This window comes from Adiantum capillus-veneris, chromosome 27, assembly GCF_014529385.1.
Source record: "Adiantum capillus-veneris isolate H3 chromosome 27, ASM1452938v2, whole genome shotgun sequence".
Taxonomy (NCBI): Eukaryota; Viridiplantae; Streptophyta; class Polypodiopsida; order Polypodiales; family Pteridaceae; genus Adiantum; species Adiantum capillus-veneris.
This window is the reverse complement of record NC_140957.1, coordinates 55,817,647-55,839,355: the sequence shown is the minus strand read 5'-3', so window position 1 is coordinate 55,839,355 and position 21,709 is coordinate 55,817,647. Positions and strand designations below refer to the sequence as shown.

Sequence of the window (21,709 nt, the reverse complement as noted above, 5' to 3'; positions counted from 1 at the left end):
TCTCTCTCTCTCTCTCTCTCTCTCTCTCTCTCTCTCTCTCTCTCTCTCAGACACAATGTGTGTGTGTGTGTGTGAGAGATAGAGAGAGAGGAAGAGGGGAAGGGAACATGAGAGAGAGGAGAGGGAAGGAGCATACCTGGCTCTCCTTCCTCTCCTCGTGTGTGTGTGTGTGTGTATGGGGGGGGGGGGGGGGGGGGGGGGGGGGGGGGGGAAGAGAAAGAGAGAGAGAGGGAGAGCGCGGGTTTACCTCCTCTCTTGGGTGCCAAAACTCAGATCTGAGAGCTGAGTTTTTGGTGCTCTCAATCTATTTTTTACCCCTGTCGTCGTCTTCATGGGTGTCGCTATACAACAAAGAAAATAGTGACACCCATGGCGACGCTCATAACGACGCCGTGGATTTTCACTTTTGAGCATCACACTGCGAGTATCGCTAATGTGAAGTACCTCTTATAGTGGAACTCTAGGCGGATGCAGGGGATACATTCGTACTTCTGCAGCATTGTGAACAAGTTGTGTTCACACTAGATCCACTATGGAGAGAAATGATAAAATTGATATGTCTAAACCGCACTGGCTATATGTTGTTCAAGTTGCTCCACGGAGCAAGCAAGTGTGTGAAGGATTGGACGTTGAGGTCCAAGAGGTGATTCATGAACAAAGTGTAGGGCCAACGGATAATATAAGTTTGGATTTTGAGCTGGAGGTCAGTGGTGAGCATATGCCTGAACCTAGAGATGAAGTGTCAAATAGTGAAGCTCATGTGGAGAGCGACGAAGAAGTAGGGTTTGATAACTAAGATGCAGAAGTACAAATTGAGATAGACATCTTTGGTGCATCAGATCTCATAGAAGACAAGAGATTAACTAGTGATTTTTGCTATGAACTCTTTTGTAGAACTCTTTTTATTAGTCTACAATACAATTTTAGATTCATGCATTTGTGTTGGCAATTTATTTGTTATTTGTATTGATTAAGCGTTTCTTTTGTAAACTAATCTATTTTGACGGTGTTATTTGTGTATCTGTAGCCATGGCCGATGACGATGAGCCATACTCTCCTAGTTATAGTTTTCCTGTCACGCTGGCCGACATGTCACCTGAGCGGATGGGTCTCTTTCCACACCAGAGAAGATCACGATGTCATAGAACCTTTGGGCAGAGATTCTTCTAGACCTACTACAACCAACTCTATGCCAAGGACTAGTGTGGTTCCTACATCGATCGGCCCCACATCTCAGTTGAGTTTGCCCCCTATGCCTAGGACTAGTGTGCCCCATACACTGAGGGGTGGTTCATCCTCAAGACGAGGTAGGTGTCGTTCTGGAGGCGGTGGTTTCTATGGTAGCGGTTCTACCGATGCGTCCACACCACCAAAAGAGAGTCCCCACTCTCTTCAGTAGATAGTTCATCGATTGGCACACCACATACACCTTGAGGATCACACGAGCATGATCCTAGCAAGATGTACAAGAGCATGGATGGGGCTGTTGTGGCGGATAGGGTCGAAAAGGTCATGCGATAGAGGACTCGGCAGCTCTGTATAGTTCAACTTGGTCACTCTGTGATGGAGATTTGGGATAATCTCGACGATGAAAGAAAGAGTTACATCATCGAGGCATTTTACCGAAAGTACATACTAGTAGAGGGGTATGATCCGGTCTTGAATGTTTGGATTTTGGGTGTGGTGAAGGCCATAATGTCACAACGTCGGTCAGAGGTGAGAGACAGGTACAATGCCGGTAGTCCAAAGCCGGCATGGTTGGAAGCAGAGGAGTAGGCGGGTATTGCACGAGAGACACAAGACAATCCTGACAGATTTCAACAGTAGAGAGATGCAACCAGAGCATGTTTGGAGTCTGTTGGAGCGTCACATCTTGGGAATGGAGGCTACGACACACTTCAACATGAGTTTGTAAGTATTATACGTATGCTTTGCATTGTTGAAAATATAGATGTTATTTGAATATTTATCTCATGATTAAACCATAATTTTGCAGGAAGTTGCCATGAAGCGCCTTCCGACATGCCGAGAGGAGAAGTATGGGTACAAGCATGGACTTGTGGCCCTTTTGACCCAGCTGCTGCAAGAGAAGGGAGAGTACGTCGACTGGGAGACATTACCATGAGGGTCTTCTTGATATAGTATTACTCAGTAATTTTGATACAATTTTCTTGGTACAGTCTTTTTTGTAGCTGTGGTCTTCTTGATAAAGTCTTACTCAGTGATTGTTTGCAGGTACACTTTTGTAGTGCTTATGTTTTCCATTTCGTTTGCGATAATGATTGTTTTGCAATTATGGTATGGCATAGAGGTTCGGGTCATGGTTTGACAATCAAGTTATGGTTATGGTTTTCAGTGATGGTATGGCAATCATGTGATGGTTATGGTTTGGCAAAGATTATGGTTATGGTTATGGTTTTGCAATGATGTTATGGTTGTTATGATTGTGGTATGACAAGCAAGTTATGGTAATGGTTATGGTATATGAAGTGGATTATGTTTATGGTTTTGAAGTTTTTGAAGCATGTTTTAATTATGGTTATAAAATATTTATACCGTTGTGCCAGAGGTTTGGGAGTCGACATTATGTGAGGCTTTTGAGAACTTTTCATGGTTAAGCTTCTGATTTTGTGGGTTTGTTCTTCTTACAATTTTGCTAATCTGTATACACTCGCTCTTTAACGCCAACTTGTAGGTGGAGTGTGGTTGCTTGTGCACTCTTCCTTTGGGCAGAGAGGGTTCTTTTCTTTTGCTGTAGTACATGCAGCATTAGTTCCCAGCCCTCTGTACCCAAAGAAAAATTTGCAGGTTTGGTCGCCGATACAAAATTTAGTATAGGCATCGGTAGGTATCTCAGAACAAGCGTCGAAATGTTTAAAGTAGATACCAGTGCCGTTAGGAGCACCACTTTCGATGCTTATTTCACAATCTATTCTGACGGGATATATATCGGTGCATATACTGACAACGCAAAACCGGGCGACTGTTTCGATTCCTATTTCAGTGCATTTTAGTTTTAAAACAAACTTTGTCTCGTTGGTATCTGCGTCGATTTTTGTGCGGCGTGTTGTAGTATTCTCACTCAGCTTGTCTCCATGTAAGTCGAGAAAGAGTCCATCAAAACAAAACTATGGGATAAGAATATATGGTTGAATATGTGGTTCTGATGCCTTTACCTATAATTGTACATGCTTTTCACGAATCTATTCTTTACATTATGTGGAAAGGGATTATGGTAGTAAGTTTGCTAGGTGGCAGCACTTGCAAGTTGCCACTTCAAGCAAAGCTTCCATCAAATTCTTCTCAATCACATGTTAAAACTAGCTTGACAAAATACATTTTAAAACTACAAGAATAAGTAAAATCTCTTTCTCTAAGGTCCTGGATTTTGCTATTCCACCTTCTTTCTCACTGCTGACATTGCTAAGTTTCTCACCAAAGCCAACCAAGAATACCCCATGTGCATACCACACGGATGCATTAAGGGTGATGTGGGTGTCCCCGTTACCACCTCGATACTACATCTATGCGTGACTAATAGATGAGCTGAGTATGAGCATCATTAGGCCCTCCCTTTTCCAAAAGTACGTTTCTAGTTGTGCATGGATTTTGGCATACTACTTTGCTTCGACTACTGGGGATTGCCTTGGTGCCCTTGCATTCGTGTTGTACCTAGATTGTATGTAGAGCTTTGCAGGATTGAATATTTTGATCTTTTCTTCAAAGAGAAGCACCACGGAAAGCATGGATTCTTCCACCAGAATAGAGCAATGTGCTTTGTGTGAGGGACTGGAAGATAGGCCATTCCCCATGGCCCCCCTCTTGTGAATTTAGGTTAGAGCCGGGTCACACCCACTGAGCGTGGGGATACGCAATATATACTCAATTTAGGTAAGAGGGGAACATTTCCTTGACTTCCATTCCCTCCTAGATTTCTACTGGTATTGTGAAAATAGTAGGTGATAAGCTAAACTTTAAATGATACTGCTACGTCCTCATTTGAAAAGTCTTTAACACTAGTTCTGTAATTGGACACTTAAGTGTCCTGTTTTTCTACCAAGTTTTGGCAATTTATTTGTCAAGCTAAAAAGAAGTTTTTAACACCTTGCTTGTACTATGGATTGGATTTGAGGGAAAGAAAACACTGGATTTTTCTCCATATCAAAATACAATCTGTATGGAGAGAATTCTGGTAAGTTCTAAGATATAAATTTTAGTGAAATTTCAAGCTGTTTTGCCAAAAAAATCATAAAATGATTATATCTTTTTGTAGAGATGGCCTTTTTTATGTTTATAAAAGCCAAGTGTTAGCACTTACTGTTACAAAACAATGGAATGCACTTCAAAGATAAGATTTGAAGTCACATGCAAGGTATAGACAAGTACTATTCTAGTGCAATTTGACAACTACAAATGACTTTATATTTTTAAAGCAAGAAACTACGTATTTTTTGGGCTCCTAACTCAATTAAATCTCATTGTTTGAACTCTATCTTGAATTCTTTATCGTGCAAAAACTCTTGAAATCTTGAGTTCTACATAATAACATTGAAACCAAGGTTTTAGGCACCCCAAGTGTGTATGTACCACGTACTTTGATACATTTAGTTCATCTACATGGAAAGTTTGATATTATTTGAGGTTTTGAATGCTTATGTCTCAAGAATGAAAATATTCTCCTATGCAGTTTTGAATATTTAAAATGATCCAATCATTGTTGCATACCAAAGCCCTTCTACTTGCCACCTTGAGTGCTCAATGGAAAGGGCAAGCAATGTATCACTTTCTAAAACTCACAAATACGTCAAAAACATATTTTTCTTTGTATACAACGATTTGCTTGAAATGACCATATCAAACACATGGAACTTTCCATTATTTTATATACTCCAAAGTCAATTTTTTTGCACATGAAACTTTCAGTTATCTATAGAAAAATTTTGAAGAGTCACCTAGAATCTTCTACAAGGTCTCTTCATTTTTTCTTGAGCTTATAAAGGCAATTTCTTCAAAGCATCAATCGCTGTCTTACGAGGGTCAACTTGATGAGTATAGTTATTGATCATAATAGATTCTAAAATGCAAGGTTATATTTTTTAAAGACCCTCTAGCTAACATGTTTAAGCATATCAAGAGGGTTTTCTTAAATAAACCATCTAATGCAAGTACCATTTAATTTAAATTTGTTAAAAAAGGACACTTAAAGTGTCCCATTTTGGTACCAAACTAGTGTTAAGTAGCCCTTCTAATTTTTACCTAAGTATAACTTAATGAAGGATAGATAAAAATTTACCCTTCAAATGCCTCTCAGCATTTTCTAGATTCCGGTGCACACTCTTAGACTTAGGTGATTTTTTTCATTTTCCTTACTAAAACTTGTATTGCCTGTTCTAGATGCTTGTGTCACAATGCTCTCATCACCCCATTTATAAGTGATGCACTAAAAGCAATTTATAAACAATTTGGTAAATAAAAAATGCTTATTAAGCAATCAATTTTTAAATAGTGTATGCACTATGATTAATATTGTACAATGGTGTAGGCTCCATCATCACTATCTCTGCCTCTGTTTACTCTTCTTTCTCTTTTGAGATAAATAGGTCTCTCTCTCTCTCTCTCTCTCTCTCTCTCTCTCTCTCTCTCAGTATTATTGCTCCGTGTGACATAACGACATTTGCTCTTGGACTCTTAGGCTAGAGCCAGATCTAGAGCATAGAGAGATGCTCTCTATATTATTGCTCAGTGCGTTCACTATGCTACGTATGATGGGATTTTTACTCTCTCTCTCTCTCTCTCTCTCTCTCTCTCTCTCTCTCTCTCTCTCTCTCTATGTTATTGCTTCGTGCGACAAGACGACATTTGTTCTTGGACACATTAAGTGATGCGCTGGAAAAATCGATATTTGAATAGGCTGATGGCCATAGCTATTCATTTACTCTCTCAAAAAGTAAGCAATTATACCTAGAACTTAAACAAGTTACAAAATCTTTTCAAAATAAAAAATGCTTAATAACCAGTCAATTTTGCAGTAATGTATGCACTATGATTAATAGTGTTCAATTGTGTAGGCTCCATCATCACTGTCTTTGCCTCTGTTCTCTCTTCTTTCTCTTTTGAGATGAATAGGCCTCTGTGTGTGTGTGTGTGTGTATGTGTGTGTGGGGGGGGGGGGGGAGGGGGGGGGGCACAAAATTAAACTGGTTTCTCATTTCAAGCCCCAACTTTCTCTTTTGAGATGAATAGGCCTGTGTGTGTGTGTGTGTGGGGGGGGGGGGGGGGGGGGCACAAAAGTAAACTGGTTTCTGATTTCAAGCCCCAACTTTGGTGAAGACATTTTGAACTTAAATGGTTTTGCTCTCAAAAGTAAATTGGTTTTTGATTTTGAGGTTGCGATAATTCTATTCCTATGGTTGAAACTTGAATGTATGGTTGCTAAGAGACCCACCAAGTGGAACAACTACATGCAATGATTGCAAAAGCACTACCTATGGCTCTCCATTTTTGGTTTTATGAAAGAAGCCTTAGAGGAAAGTTGGGTTAGGCATACTTTCAATGTTTTCAGTGATGATTGCGACTAAACTTAAATGTCATTTCAATTTGAAAATAGTAAATGGATCTTTTTATTTCACCTTTCATTTCACATAGTGACATGTTTTGACTTTTCTTGCATTTTATTGTTTTAGAATGTTAAAGTGAAGGTTCACCTTGCATAATCCTAGTAAATTCTATATACATACACCTGCACGCGTGCATGTGTGTACACATATACACACACACACACACACATTGATGATTTCTTTTTGGTCTGCAGAAGACCATAGTCAGGTGGGTGGATTTTGGGTGCAAATTGTGGACCGTGGATATAAGTCGATTAGATGGAGGACACGTATACAATTGCTTGTTTTGGGGGGCGGGGGCGGGGGGGGAGGGGGGGGCACAAAAGTAAACTGGTTTCTGACTTCAAGCCCCAACTTTGTGAAGACATTTTGAACTTGAATGGATTTGCTCTCAAAAGTAAATTGGTTTTTGATTTCGAGGTTGCGATAATTCTATTTCTATGGTTGAAACTTGAATGTTTGGTTGCTCTGAGACCCACCCAGTGGAACAACTACATGCAATGATTGCAAAAGCACTACCTATGGCTCTCCATTTTTGTTTTTCTAAAAGAAGCCTTAGAGCAAAGTTGGGTTAGACATACTTTCAATGTTTTTAGTGATGATTGCGACTTACCTTAAATGTTATTTCAATTTTAAAATAGTAAATGGATCTTTTTATTTCACCTTTCATTTCACATACTGACACGTCTTGACTTTTCTTGCATTTTATTGTTTTAGAATGTTAAAGTGAAGCTTCACCTTGCATAATCCTCATAAATTCTATATAGATACACCTGCACGCGCGTACACATACACACACACACAGACACATTGATGAGTTCTTTTTGGTCTGCAGAAGCCATAGTGAGGTGGGTGGATTTTGGGTGCAAATTGTGGACCGTGGATATAAGTCGATCAGATGGAGGACACGTATACAATTGCTATTTTTTAATATTGTTTTTAGGGTTTTTTGAAAGGTGTTGACATTTGTGTAACTCTTTTTTTAAAGAGAACCATTGAAAATTCGGTCACACAAAGTCTTTTTCGTCCTTTTCCACTTTTTTTTTGTTATTTTAGTTTGAAAAAATATCATTTCATTTAAGAGCATGGGCTCCATTTCATAAAGAAAAATATTTAATCTTTGTATATTTGGACTACTTTAGAAAACCTTAAAGAACAAAGCATTAGTAGTACATTCGTAGAATTTTGATCCTATGATGTGAAATAATGTAATATCTAGATTTGTAAAAAAATCTTTTCATTTAAGACCTCTTAAAAGGACATAATGTGAAACAATGTAATAATTTGATTTGTAAAATAATCTTTTCATTTAAGACCTCCTAAAAGGACATTTCATGAAAATATTTTTTATTTTTTATTCTTATTGAACTTACTTTTTCTTAAGAATTTGTTTAATTATTATCTGTGCTTATCAAATCTACTTTTTAATTTGTAATGGGGTCTTTTTATTTTGTTGTTTTTTTATATTTTTATTTTACTTTTTTACTTTATTTTATCTTAAAATTTCAATGTGATCTTTTCAACTCGTTTAAGTAGATCCATTGTAAAACAACATCTCTACTACTTCTTTATAGAGTTTGGAAAAAATAAGTATCATCTTAAGGATGATTCAATTTTTTTCATTCTCCATTTCATTTGAAGGCCATAAAAAAACTCCCCTTTTCTTTCCACATTTACACAAACTTTAACCTCACTATTTGATGACCATTTCACCTCTATGTAGATGTGTGTGCATTTGTGTGGGGGGGCTAGGGACAAAGGGAAAGTGAATTTTCCATATCCATAATCCATAATCCGTTGTCGAAGGCACTGGTGGGGGCCATACCGATTGATAGGCCAATTTGGAATCGCTAGTTTCCAACGCCCGTGTCACATTGGGACATGCAGACAACGTTTATTCTCTTCCCAACCAATCAACGGATGTGCCGACGGAGTCACCCGTCACACTAGGATGTTGTCCATGTTTCCCCAACTTAGTTGGCCGTCTAGCTTAGCGACACACTTTTTCCAAAATTGTATCGGCCTCCCATGCCTGCCCAAATTCAATCTCAACACTAATCCTGCCATTTGATTGGACGTGTAGCAAATTTTCTAATTTCTAGAACGCGCTCAGTGTGACAGCATTTATGCTACCTATTGTAATCCAAACTCTTCTCATGCAAGGGCATGTTGACATGGTCATCCAACTTATGATGGACAGGCGGCCTAGTGTGATAGGAGCCTAATTATGTGTGTATATAGACAATAAAATTCTATATCAAAACAATACAATTGCACAAATGATTGAGACCTATTTTCAATAAATCTTCCCCCTCCCCCTTACCTTCAGCAGACCATCGTGATTCCTCACCTTGTTATTTCACATTTCATTTCACAGCCTCACATGCTTGACTTTTCTTACATTCAATAATTTAGTTCTAATCAATATTTGAGGAAGTCTCTGTTATTGAATAGAAGTTGACCAAATTTTATCCTCACAAAGAAGCGAACCAGAAATACTAGCATAAACTTGCAAGATTGTTGAACTATATTTCACCGTTTTTCTTCCCTTTAAGTCGACGAAATTCTCTCCTCACAAAGAATCGAACCAAAAATACTAGCATAAATTTGCAAGTTTTTGAATTATATTCAACCCTTTTTCTTCCCTTTACCATTGTTTGCAATGGGCTAGTCTCAATTTTCAATTGGCTCAAGGCTAAGCTGAGCCAATAACACTAAAATTTTCAGTTAAACTCAACCCAATGACTTTATCACTTTCTTATGTTTTTAGAATGCCACCATGACCCTTTCACTTGTTCATATCTCAATACGCTCGTCGCTATGTTATCAGATGGATGATGGATCTCTCTGTATTATTGCTCCATGCGACAGGACGACATTTGGTCTTGGACTCTTAGGCTAGAGCCAGATCTAGAGCATAGAGGGGATGCTCTCTATATTATTGCTCCGTGCATTCACTATGCTACGGACGATGGGATTTCTACCCTGTGTGTGTGTGTGTGTTATTGCTCTGTGCGACCAGATGACATTTGGTCTTGGACACATTAAGTGATGCACTGGAAAAATCAATATCTGAATGGTCTGCTGGCCATAGCTATTCATTTACTCCCTCAAAAAGTAAGCAATTATATCTAAAACATAAACAATTTACAAATTTTTTGATAAATAAAAAATGCTTAATAAGCAGTCAATTTTGCAATAATGTACACTATGATTAATAGTGTACAATGTTGTAGGCTCTATCGTCACTGTCTTTGTCTCTGTTTACTCTTCTTTCTCTTTTGAGATGAACAGGTCTGTGTGTGTGTGTGTGTGTGTGTGTGGGGCTACAAAAGTAAATTGGTTTCCGATTTCAAGCCCCAACTTTGGTGAAGACATTTTGAACTTGAATGGTTTTGCTCTCAAAACTTAATTGGTTTTTGATTTCAAGCTCCGATAATCCTATTTCTATGGTTGAAACTTGAATGTTTGGTTGCTCAAAGACCCACTCAGTGGAATGACAACATGCATGCAATGATTGCAAAAGCACTACCTCTCCATTTTTTTTATCTTAATAGGCTCGTCGCTACTGATCAGATGGATGATGTATCTCTTTGTATTATTGCTCAGTGTGTTCTCCCAATACGCTACCATGAACAGATGGAATTCTCTGTATTATTGCTTTGTGAGTTCACTACGTTATGTGAGATGGTATCTCTACTCTCTCTCTCTCTCTCTCTCTCTCTCTCTCTTATTGCTCTGTGCGACAATACGACATTTGGTCTTGGACTCTCTCTCTCTCTATTTATTTATTTAATTTTTTTATTTTTTTTTGGAGAAGTACCTACAACTTTGAAATTACAACACACACACCCAACCCCCGTAGGTGGAGGCAACCCGACTCTTAAGGCGAGTCTTCCCAGCCAGGTAAGGAGGCCATCCCATCATATGGACTCTCTCTCTATTATTGCTCCGTGCGACAAAATGACATTTGGTCTTGGACTCTATCTCTCTCTCTATTATTGCTCCGTGCGACAGGATGACATTTGGTCTTGGAATCTCTCTCTCTCTATTATTGCTCCGTCTAACAAGACGATATTTGGTCTTGGACTCTCTCTCTCTCTCTCTCTCTCTCTCTCTCTCTATTATTGCTCCGTGTGACAGATTGGTTATGCCATTTTCCTCTTGAAGAACACGTCTTGAGTTCAATTCCGTTCGTCGGCTACATCTTTAACACTAGGTTGGTAATGGGACACTTTTCTGTCCTGGGACACTTTTATGTCCTGTTAAGTGACCATTTTCCTTGAATTATGTCAAGAGTTTCAAAATGGATTTTGAGGTGCTATCTATCTAGAAATTTGTCTCATGAGCTGAAAAAAACTCGACATTTTTTTGGAATATCAATTCCATCTTTAACATTGTCCTTGCACAACATTTCACAACCTAAACTGTGTGAAAAAACGGGTCCTGTTTTTGGTTTTTTTCAACCTTTTGCAACTATACCACTCTAGAATTCATGTTTGTGAGGTCTATAATGCTAGAGAACTATCTTTAGTAGTTCTCAACATGTCTTCATGCTTCTAGGGAGAAATAAATATTAAAGTTGTAAGTTATGACCAGATTACAAAAATTGTCAAATCCTGTTTTTTAGCCAATTTTAGCTCTTCTATGATTTTTTTGGTGGATTTCATGATATCCAAATGCATTTTTTATTTTCAATGTCTTATATTGTAATATAAAGCTAACATTCCTTGAGTTTTGGGGCACCTAATACCCTATTTTTCATAGTACACAACGATGGTTGATTTTTTCAATTATAGAAGAAAACGAAACATTCTAGTATATCAAGTATAGCTTTTTCAATATTGTTAGTTTCTTGTGACAACTACATGCACTTTGTAGTTAGTAACTATATCTAGTCATAAGGATTAAATTTGGCTAGATATTGAATAGTTTCTATGGGATTTTACAACTCATAATGTTGAACCCAGTTTTTTCATGTTTACTGTATTTAACACTTCATCTTTGTCCCCAAGATTCCCCTTGGTAAGAGATGTATTATTCTTTTGACATGCTCCATGGCTCCTTATGAACATAAAAGACAATAGGGAACTAAGAAAACATGCATATATTATTTGTATTGAGCGTGGCTATAGAAACTTTGATGATATGTTTGCAGAATGGTAAAAATTCAACTTTTTTGTACCTATTTATTTTGGCAAAACAAAAAATAGTGAGTGAGAAGCAATCATATGTTGTGATCACCAACCCATTGAAGTTAACTAGGGAATTTATCTCAAGTCCTACAAAAATCCCTAATCTTATTTTTATGCAACAAAACGTAAGAAATGACTGTTTTGATGAAAATGCACTGGTCCATCAACTATGGAGGCTTGGTGTGACCAAAAGATGAGAAATTTTACAAGTTTCTTATTTTTTCCATGTGTAGTAGGCCTTGAACTATAACCTCATGAAAGGATTTTACAAAATGAGTGGATCTACTATGGTTTTGGAGGTTTTTTTCAAAACCCTGAAAGGACACTTTTATGTCCTATTAGGTTACCAACCTAGTGTTAAGGTTAGTTTCCTACGACGTTAAAATTCTCGTCTTCTTCTTCTTCTATTATTGCTCGGACGACATTTTGTCATTTGGTCTTGGACTCTAGGCAGGGCAGCTAGAGCCAGATTGACGCCAATAGCTACAATATAATTTATGAGAACCTCCTGCTCGACCCCATCAGCTATAATTCCCTACTGCTTCTAATTATTAGTTAATAGTTCTTGCTTGCAGGTTGCTGGAGTGCTAATTACAAGTTTTAGACATTTTCTCACTTTGATAAAAAGATCCTTTTTCCACCCGAATGTGTTAAAAACCTAAGAAGTGTGAATTATTTTTCTCATTTCCTTTTTCTTTCCCAATGGTTATTTTTTTAAACCATGCATCAATTTTTCTTATCCTCAAAGTGGGAATAAATCTCTTGCAAAATAAAGTACTGACATGAAAAATAATCGAGCTCATAATTATTGTTATCTTTCTGTTATTCATATGAGAAAAAATTACTAATGTATAATATTTGTTGGTCCTATGAAATGTAAAAACTAAAACACAATATGAAAATAATTTGCACTCAAGACCTTGCACGTTCATGGTGTGAATTTTTTCCAACCGAGGCTCTTAAATATTGTACTGCAAAGTAGGTAAAAATTAGCACCTCAAAAAAATTTCATTCTACATTTTATAGTTCTGATGAAAATATTTTTCACTCATACATCTTGTAATGATAAATATTTCCACTCTTAACCGAGAGAATTATCAATCTTGAGTGTAAATTATTTCCACTTTTGACATCGAAAAATTTTCATTCTTAAGTTGTAATTTTTTACAAGCTAATTAATACATTGGATAGGTAGAAAACTAGTGGAAAATTTTAATACATTGGAACCTTGCCCTGATTATCTATGCAAAAGAGAGACATTAATTGTCACCGTCATTGAAAAAATTTGAATAGGGTAAATCTTTTTCACTTCACAATGACAAAAGGATCTTATTCTCACATATAATCTTTTTGTAGCGATATTATTCACACTTAAAAAGTGTACATGTTAGAAACATTCAACACCTCTAATTAATGTAGTTTCATAGCTATAAATTTATCATATATTGAAAGGAATCTCTATCTTGTACGCATAACAGTATCCAAATTATGGAGATAACCTCAAATCAAACATCTTTTATGGATAGTCTATAGTATGAAAAATGATAATAGTGGCCAATCAATAAGCATACATCAAAACATTCAAGACCGCAACAAGAGCAATAATGCTTTGAAAAAATATCGATTATAACTTGTCCCACAAAATCTTTTATAGCTTTATAATTCGGATATGCGCTTGCGCATTACATGCCAAGCTGGCCAAAAATTTTGTCAAAATAGAGACAACATATATAACCAAGATTCCATAGTGAACTTGATTTAAACAAGTTCAACTTCATCCTGACCCATATCTTTAGCATTAGTGTCTTTGAGCTTAATCTTGTTTTGCCCAATGGCCCAAGACACTAAAACATCCAATGCCTCTGAATCTTGGCATTCTTTCTTGAAATCAAATGATTCCTTTGGCGTAGTCCATTGCAGCTCTTTTAAAAATTCAACTAGTCGCCTATACATGAGGTCTATGCTATGCTCTCCCATCAGTTTCAAAGCTATCGCTTCTTTTGTTGTCTTCTTAAGTGCCTTATTCTGCAAAAGGTATGTCACACTCATGTAAGGACCTTCATAAAAATTCTATTGAATTTGCAATGCAACGTGCTCCTTTACAAGACGAAAGATGTTAGTAGCAATACATGAGGCGATAATGTGACTTTGTTATGAGAAGGATTCAAAATCCTCTTTTTTGAGTTGCAAACCTGCAATAAATAAAAAATTTCACAACCCTCAAAATGCTTGATTAGATCAGTATACCAAGAAAAGGGCTTGTACCAGGGTAGAGGTGTTCTCTTTGTATCTAGCAGGAACTTTGGAAACTCTTTTAGCTTTTCCATTTTCTCTTGCTTCACGCTGCAAAGACCATTCCATCTCAAAATCATTACAAAATAGAGATTTAAAGTCTCTACCAAAGAGATGACAATGAGCAGACCCTTGAAATGACGTTGGCATTGCTAGATGATTTCTTGTTTGTGAGATCCTTCAAAGCCTGCAAAAACAAGATTTTTTTGATCCCTTTCTAGGGAGACGTCCTTTAATGACAACAAATCACCAGTCTCTAACCTTTTTCTTTGAGGGTATATTTCCTTTATCTTTGTTTCCACACTATAAGCGAACATATAGGTATCATTCAAACACCATTAATAGATTTTAAAAAATCTTCACACTTTGAGTTTAAGTCACTTACCATGAGCTCATTTAAGCACATGACCTTTGGCTTCTTTTCTGATATGTTAATGGGTGGTGTAGCATCATCATTCTAAAATAAAATTGATATTAACATGCAAGTCACAAGATTTAGCTCAATAAGAGGAAAAACCAAAGAAGTTTACCGCTCCAGATATCTCCATATCACCTTTGTCATCAAGGTCTACCAATGCATGGTTAAACACCTATATTAACTATCATCTATAAGGAAAAAAGTAGTTCTCAACCCATGACGTAATCAATAATACAAAGAAGTCCTTACAAAATTCTTGATGATTGAAATGCCATGGTCTTCTCTTGTTTCCACCATATCAAACATCTTCCATGTTGACTACACACCAACATCATTAAACATAGCCAATTTGAGGAATCGCATGTGATTGGTTTTGTGGAAAAGATCACAATTTACCTCTCTTTCTTCTTTGTTTGAATGATCCAAGTCAATAGGTAAATTTGCAGTTAGAGGAGAGTCATTCCCAAAATTCTATAAACACAAATATACAAAGTAGATAAATATTCCAAACAATTTCTTGAATACTTTAAAATTTTCTACGAAATCTCAATGTACAAAACCTTACAAATCTACTAAGCAAACCTGATCAATAACGTTGTCATGCCAAAAATCATTCTTGCCAGAAGAGGATGGTAATTGGAATTTTGTGAAAGATCCATTGATAGGTAGCACTGTAACCTAGGGGAGTGGAAAAAAGAAATTGTAGAGGGAACAAGATTGCTAAATTAAAATCAAAGTATAAGCAAAATAAAGGCTACACATTGACCTCCTTAGTTTTTTGTGGATGCCCCAACTTATACTCAGGAGATATGCTGCTCGATTGCATGTATGTGGATGACCCGTTTGGAGTGTTACTAGCCTTGAAATGTAAAAATGTGGTCTTTAGGAACCTAGGTCTATGTAAGCAAAATTAAAATAAAACTGAGAAGAACCAAGTACCTCTATTGGTGCTTCATAGCACTCCTTCGCACTTCGCTGGTGGTTGAGTGCACACTTGAGCGTTGTTGTGAAGAGAAGGAAGGGATGTCCTCCTTGGAAGGCTGAAACTACCTTATTAATAGTCCCAAAAAAGAGAACTTAATTGAAATTCAAATCCAAAGAAAAGGTGAGACTTACAAGTAATTCCAAGGAGGATTTACTTTCAAGCATTTTTAAATACACAATAGGAACTTCTATGACTTGTCCCTAAACACAAGGCATTTTTTGTCAGTTTAAAGCTCTCTTTTTTTGCAACAATTGTACATTGGATATCACATTCAAAAGAGATACTTACAACATGCAAACATGACACCTGCATAACGCTTCCAGGGACATAACATCCATGTGCATCTTGGTTGATAGATTCTATTTCCACCTTCCACTTTGCATAGGTATTTCCATCGCAAGACTTTGAAAAGATTGTACCAATTATGGCAATCTCCTTGGTATCTCCGTCTAAGAAAGGAATAAAGACATACTGTTGTTGCACACCTTGAGGAAACAAGCCATATCTACAATTGATGTTCTCATGTGAGAGGATTTGAGATGAGCCCATGATGGAGACCAGCTCGTGAGATCCTGCAGGAACATAACACTCATCATCCATGGTTGCGACACTTTCAGGAGGGCTCACACTCCGTTGGTATCCCTTTTGATTATCCACAAGGCTTCTTGGTGCTTCCATACTATCTAAGCTATCTTGACTTTGATTTTCTTTGTCCTCCAAATCAATGATTAGAGAACGATAGCCCCTCCTCTTTTCACCAGAGAATGACATAGCTTTTAATCGCAAATAGCGTCTGTGCTGATTTAGCTTTTGAAAGATCACTTTCTCTAACATGTACTCACCATCTTTGTCCCCAGTGCCTCGAAAAGATATCAATGTCTTCCTTTTGCGCCATATAAAGTATTCGATCTGTTCTCTCATCTCCTTGTCTTTATTTAGGTCAGCATTTATGAACTTTTCTATAGTGAATATACCCAGACCATTCTCAGCCCATTTTTGGATATTCTCTAAATTTTTGTTATATCTGCTGTGTTCCCAACTATAATTCTTTCTAAGAAAGGACTTCTCTTGAGAATTCTTTGGGATCAAAATTGGTGGGAGAGGCTGAGAGAGAGGCACTTGTTGCTTGGTTGGTGGCTTGCTTTGGATAAGAGCCTGTTCATCCTGCAAATTTAATATTGAAGAGGACACCTTGTCATTATCATGGCCATGCTTTTCTTGCGATAAGGAAATATTCGAAGTCGACAATTTCTCTTGTGCCCAACTATACAATGCAACTCGATGTCCGGGTATGTCCACTCCCAAAGCTTCCCATGAAGGCACAAACATATATAGAAGACTGCTTCCGTTGATGTTACTCTTGAGTATGGTGCGTGTGTATTGATCCGAACCTAAGTAGCCATTAACAAATTAAGTAACTTCCCTTGCATTCCAGCGAGTGATGCCTTCTAAGAACTCCTTCTCCATGTTTTGATGAAAGAGCACGAGATCTGTATGAACAAATTATCAATTAAGCACAATTGAAATAACTATGGCATCTCTCTCTCTCTCTCTCTCTCTCTCTCTCTCTCTCTCTCTCTCTCTCTCTCTCTCTCTCTCTCTCATTTTTTTACTTTGACTTTGTATCGGATCCACCACATTGTAACGCTCTGGTCTCATAGGTCACTTTGGGCTTTTGAAGATGTTAATATAACATTTCATTTCATTTTCATCTCTCTCTCTCTCTCTCTCTCTCTCTCTCTCTCTCTCTCTCTCTCTCTCTCTCTCTCTCTTTTGAGAACATGATCATTGATATTGAATATTCCAAAAACAATATAATAGAGCATGGCTGTCACAAACACAAAATTACAATTCCAAAATTTCTTAAACTATCTCATCCTTAATGTTGTGATCATTAGGACCAGGTAGCACCTACTCATCCTCCTGACTACGAATCTTAGCAGAACCATTGGTAACTGCAATGTTGAGTTGAGCGGCTCGCTCCACAATTGATTTCCGCTTCAAAGTGGAAACATTGTGAGCAATCTCAACACAAAACTTCCTGTTGTGCATCATAAGAAGGTCCAACAAAAACTTCGTGAAACCATTGGGTAGCACATGCCTTGTCTTCTTTTTTGAGCCATACCCAATGCTAGGCATCAAAATGCACCCTTTGCATTTCCTCCTGACACGTGAATCAATACCCTTTGGTCTACGCCAGCTTGGCTTGACACAGATCTTGTGATCACTCTAGGCGCTCTTGAACTTCTTTACACACTTCTTCACAATCCTGGGCTTGACGAGAAGGGTCACCATGGCTGCCGCTGTTAGCGTTGTCGCCTCCCACCTCTCACACCTCCTCTCTCTCTCTCTCTCTCTCTCTCTCTCTCTCTCTCTCTCTCTCTCTCTCTCTCTCTCTCTCTCTCGTGCGCCTATTGAAGAGTACAATATATCATTTCATTTCTCTCTCTCTCTCTCTAAGTTTCAATAAGGATTCTTTCTCTCTCTAGGATTAGGACCCCATAGTACATATCTTTGTTTTGTACTGTTGCTAGGTTATTTTGTTACTCTGACTCTATATCAAATCCACCACTTTGTAACTTTCGGGTCTCATAGGTCATTATGGCCTTTTAACATGGTATCAGATTCACCAATTGTAACTTTTTGGTCTCATGGGTCATTTTGGACTTTTGAAGATGTTAATATAACATTTCATTTCTCTCTCTCTCTCTCTCTCTCTCTCTCTCTCTCTCTCTCTATCCCCTGTTGAAAACGTTAATATATCCTTTCATTTCATTTCTCTCTCTCTCTCTCTCCAAGTCCTGTTTAGGGTACTCTCTCTCTCTCTCTCTCTCTCTCTCTCTCTCAAAACGCAGCCGTTTTTTGACCTAGTAGACAGCAGTCCACTCTTTTGATCATAACTTCTTCATCCGAACTCCGATTTGGGTGATCTATAGCCTCAATCGAAGAGCACAAAGTCCTCTACGCATTGATGTAAAGAAAGAAATTTTCAGAGTTATGGAAGGCGTTTCTATAGCAGCATTTCCGAAGTGAACAGATTCAACAAAATTGATTCTCATCTCCTATTTTACATACAATGTCTTCCGACACTCGCAAGGGTTCTTCTTATTCAACAAGGTCCACAAACATTGTGGAAAATGATCCAAAATCTCCTAAGTGTGGAGATAGCAACATAACCACCCAACCAACGACATCGGAAACCATGATCATGGCGTACTTGGTATCATTGCAAGAGACCGTACACAAACAAGGCGAAGACTTACGAGCACTTGCAATGGAGAATGGCACACTAAGGGTACTTGTGGTTGAGAATGAGAATCTCAAGAGGACACTTGAGATGCAAACAACACGTTTGATGCAACTTGAAGAGGAAGTCAAGGAATGTAAACGCTCTCTTGTGGACTTGAATGCTTTGAAGGAGCGGATGAGCAAAGTAGAGCATGACCATGTATTGAAAGAGGAGAAATTTGACACTATGAGCCGGGATGTATGCGACATGAAAAATGTATGCACAAACAAGTCTTGGGCTGATGTATGTGGTAGCAATGTGGTTTCTAATTCTTCACTCATGCAAGCTATGGTTCAAACAAAGAATGTTGAGAATGTGGATGTGGAGGAGTTGAAGGAACGGGAGCGACGTTCCAAGAACATTGTTATTCGTGGAATTCCCGAAGAGAATTTAGAGACACCTCCTTCTCTTGCCATTGTTATTGAAGATTTCTTCAAAACCCACTTTGGCATGTCCGGAGTTATGGTCTATGGAGCACATAGAGTGGGGAAGCAAGGAGCTCCTCGCTCGGGAGAACGGCCAATTGTATGCACCATGCCGGATGAGACCAAGCGAAAGATTATCCTTGATAATAGTTGGATCTATTTGAGGGATACAAAATTTTTTGTATGTGAAGATCGCACTATTAAGCAACAAAATATGCGTCGCAAGGCATATGAGGAAAAGAATAATAAAAACAAGAAGGTCTCTCATGAAGAAAATGTGCCCAAGGAGGAGGCAAGTCTCTCAAGCAAATAGGGATGTGTGACCTATGAGACCGAGTTACAATTGAAAATATGCTTTTGGAATTGTAATGGATACCCATGGAATGTGGGGGTTGGCATTGATGAACTAACAAGCAAAGCCGATGTTGTACTTCTTGTTGAAACTTGGGAGCATGATACACAAAGGATTAACGGCTTGGAGGATTACAATGTACATTCATTGATGTGGTCAAAGAATCTCAAGCAACGAAGAGGACAAGGAGGGTTAGCATGTATGGTTGAGAAAGGATTGGAAGATTTTGTATCAATTGTGAAAGATGACAAGTACAAACGTTATGTATGGCTGAAAATTATGACACCAAAAAGAGCACCCATTTTTGTAGCCGGTTACTACATTCCTCATCATGATTCTCCCTTTTATGCTTGCATGGATAGAGATCAACCATTTTCTGATTTGGAAGAGGACATTGCTTATTTCAAAGGTGAAGGTGATGTTATTGTATTTGGGGATATGAATGCTCGCACAAAAACATTGCAACATGATACTCAACAATTTGATATGCCATACATTTCAAGGGAGTTGGAGGAAGTTCACTTGTATGATCGTACTTCAATGGATGAGAAAGAGCTGGATCACTATGGAAAGTTACTTTTACACATGTGTAATAGCACGGGTATGCTCATTGTCAATGGTGTATCTTTGTGGAGTGGAACCAATGGATTTACATGTAGGAGACATAATGGGGATAGTGTGATTGACTATATGCTACTCTTTGAAGCCATCATGTATCGCATAAAGAGTTTTATGTTTGGTCAATGGACCTCGGAATCCGACCATCGCACCTTATGTATTGACCTTTCATGTGGAGAAGCAACTAAGCATGATAATCTCAGCCAAAGGAAAGAGAAGTTATCACTATGTATGGATTTCAAACGGGCACCAATGTACATTGAAATGGTTGAGCAAAAATTATGGATGACAAAGCTTCAATGTGATGCACCATTGGAAACTAAATGGGAAGCTTTCAAGAAAGCTATTTGTTCTTGTGCGGAAGAATGCTTTGCCATAAAGCATCTCCATGGTATCAACAAAGATAGATCACGCAAAAGGTGGTTTGATAAAGAATGTCAAGATGCTCGAAAGTCCTTGATAAAGCTTGATGCAACTATGGACAAAGACAACTATCAAAGTCATTTGCATACATACAAGGCATTGATTCAAAAGAAGAGAAGAAGATGGGAAGTAAAGCAACAAGAATTTCAAGTCCAAGAAAAGGCACATGCATGTGGAAGATTTTGGAGAAACTTGAGAGGCAAGCGGGTTGAGAATTTTGGTAACTTGAGTCTAGTGGATATGTACACACATTGTAGGCAATTATATGAGCAAGCAAATACTGAAAAAATGCCATTTTATGGTTCACTCTCATGTATGCCATCTTTTTTTACTATTGAGGATGTATGCGGTGGGCTTGAAAAGTTGGCCACTCGCAAAGCGGGAGATCTTCAAGGTATCAAGCCGGAGATGATCAAATGGACGGGAGATTTTACCCATGAGTGGATGTGTGATATGTTCAACCTTGCAGTTCAACATGGTATGCCTTATGATTGGAGTACTAATTGGGTTAAGCCTTTGCATAAAGGAGGGGATGTAAAGAATGTAAGCAACTACCGGACTATAATGATTGGGTCTCTTATGGCAAAGTTGTTTGGGTGCATAATGGAGATGAAATTGAGTGATTGGGCTGAAGAGAATGACAAGCGTGCAAAGGGACAAGCGGCTTTTCGTCGATGCCATAACACCATTGATCATCTTGTCACTCTTCGTGTTTTCATGGAGGAAAGTCGGTTGAAAGGCAAGCGATTGTATTATTGTTTTGTGGACTTTAAGAAAGCCTTTGATATGATTCCACGTAACAATTTGTGGAGAAGGATGGAAGAACTCCAAGTGCCAAGTGAGTTTATGCTTGCGGTTTCTCGAATCTATGAGAAGGTGATTTGTCAATTGCGCATGGGAAGAGAAATTTCAGAAATTTTTGTAAGCACTATTGGGGTTAAATAAGGATGTCCATTGTCACCAACTCTCTTTGGTCTATGCATCGATCAATTGGAACAAATGGTACTTGACTTTATACAAGAAGAAGGCATTGAAGAGGTCACTATTTGCAATGCAGTAATCATGCTTTTGTTGTATGCGGATGATGTAGTGCTT

General features: G+C 38.0%; 1 pseudogene; it reads right to left on the bottom strand.

The window, feature by feature from the left end:
- Nucleotides 1-17,418: 17,418 nt before the first annotated feature.
- On the bottom strand, nt 17,419-17,744 carry LOC147422019 (large ribosomal subunit protein eL32z pseudogene; annotated as a pseudogene).
- Nucleotides 17,745-21,709: the final 3,965 nt, after the last annotated feature.